Source organism: Lepidothrix coronata, unplaced genomic scaffold (genome assembly GCF_001604755.1).
Source record: "Lepidothrix coronata isolate B3197 unplaced genomic scaffold, Lepidothrix_coronata-1.0 Scaffold86, whole genome shotgun sequence".
NCBI lineage: Eukaryota > Metazoa > Chordata > Aves > Passeriformes > Pipridae > Lepidothrix > Lepidothrix coronata.
This window is the reverse complement of record NW_016690266.1, coordinates 2481138-2483649: the sequence shown is the minus strand read 5'-3', so window position 1 is coordinate 2483649 and position 2512 is coordinate 2481138.

Sequence of the window (2512 nt, the reverse complement as noted above, 5' to 3'; positions counted from 1 at the left end):
ATTCAGGATAAAGTGCAGCATGTAATGTGACCTTCTTTTGACCACTTTTAAATTTATAAAATATAAATATTTAAATAAATCATATAATGTTATATTATATATAAAATTATATAATTATGTAAATTAATTTGATATATAAAATAATAGAATTGTTAAGTTTGAAAAAGAACTCCAAGATCATCAAGTCCAACAATTAACCTAACACTGTCAGGTACACCACTAAACTATGTCCATAAGCATCACAACTACATGATTTTTGAACATTTCAAAGGATGGTGATTCCACCACCTCCTCATAGCTACACATTAAATTAATTATTATGATAAAATATAAGTTCATAATTAGAATTTAAAAGTGGTAACAATAATTAGCACTGGTTTATAAGCAAGTCTTTTGCCCCTTCCCCCATTCCCACAATTAAAGGGTTCAGTTGATTCTCACAGAAAAAAAACAATGGGGAGATCATGCTGAAGAGTGATTTATAACATATTGACTAGTCCAAAGCATATCTCTCCCATACCTCTGTCTAATACTGTACCTCTATAGATTGTAGTGCTTCCACAAATACCCACACTTTTGCTACAGTCTGACAAAGCAGAGATAAACTTTGCTCCTTCTCCTAGCTGATCTCTGTCCTCGTGGAAGACAACTGCTTAAATCATTTAAAAGGGAAAGCATTCTTATATCTGGCTCCACCAGCTGCCTGCCTCTTCTCTGAAACTGAGGAAAGAGAATATTTCATGGCAAACTGTAAAATGCAAATGCCCAAAACACATAAATATGTTCTTTGAATAAGGCAACATATACTGATGATGTTTTATGCAGAATATTTTTTCTCTCTCTCTCAAACTGTTATTTGTTAGATATTTGTAAAGATCTGAGGCATTAGACTCCTTTTTATGTGATATTTTTATGTGCATTGCTAAGTGGTCTGTCTGGAAAACAAGATTATGTGATCTGTGTTGCATTTTTGTACCATCCTTTAAGTCATAAATTCAGCTTGTTTGTGATAACAGCAAAGGTGTTGGTAACACATTCCAAGATATAAAATAGCCACCTGGCATCAAACTATTCCCACCTCACATCTAATAGGGCTCCTGTTTTCATTGATAAGCCTTGATACAGAAAGGAGTGGAGCAGGAACACACTCACAGTCCATAGCGGATCTCTGGACATATGTGTTGTTTTTCCTGCTATTGGTGGAGGGATGGTGAAAGTGGTGTTGGAGTTTCCCATTGCCAAAATAAGTCATCTCCCTAATGCAAATGCCTGCAGCCCCTCCTGCCGGAATCAGTGCAGGGCTTGACTCTTCAGGGCCGTGGTGGAAAGGCAGCAGGACTGATGTCCCTTTACCCTTGACAGCTCCTTCCTTTATCCCTGACTACAGCTGGTTCTTGGGGTATGTATTTAACTTAAAGAAGAATTTTGAGAAGTCTCTCTTATATGTGTCTTTCATAGGACATACAGGATGCATTGTTTTTATAGTTAAATATGCTAATGCTGAAAAAAACGACTGGGTGACAGGTGTGTCCTAACTCATTCTGGCTTTCTCATGATCTTAATGAACATTAGTTCTCTATAAATCATTTCTTCTTGCTCCAACTTCTGCTTAACAGGACATATATTATTTTTATCCATTTCTCTTAGTTTTCTGTCATGCAGTGAGGCAAATGTTTTCCTGGTGATGGACAACATCATATATTAACAAAACCACTTGTATGGTATTTATTATTATTTCTTGCTTTTTATCTGCTCCTCTTGGAATGCAGCGCACAGACTGGGCATGGTAAATAAGTCTCTTTTATCAGTGAACATTCCTCCATATTAAACCTCTCACTCATTCTGGAATCTACAGGCAACTTAAAATATGCCTCATGTCTGTGCCATCACAGCCTGGAGACACATTGCAAGGCCAGGAAGAGATTGACTTTCTGATAGCTATCTGTGATAATAGCATGGAAGGAGTGTCAGTCATACTCCCCACATCTGCTCCAGCTAGGGAAGAAGCACAGCCTCATCATTTTTATGGTTACCATGAGTATATTGGGCAGAACCCCAGTTGATAAGCAAAAATGATGATGTCGCTCTCTTTATCTCAATATATATTCATAATATATTATTCTAAATATCCTGTTGTCTAAAACCATTGCAGCATATACAAGCAATTTTTTTCTTCTTAAGTGTCTCAGAATCATCACTTGCCCCTCACATAACTACTGAAAAGTTACCCTGAGACACATATTCATTCTTCCTTTGCCCCATGGAGTACTAAAGGTCCACAGTTTCATAGGTCCTGCCCCTTTGGAGTGAACTGCCAGGTCTTTGAGCCTCAGCAGCGGAAAACATGTCAAGAGCATTTTGGCTCTCCTCTTGCTCCTGTAATATTTGCTCAGACAAGCATGTAGAGGCCTTACTTTCCATTTCAGCTGAATCAAACAACAATGCTATACAGTATTACATCTCTCCTGTGACCGTATTTATACTTTGCCGTGTTTTCTTATCTAGAACTATA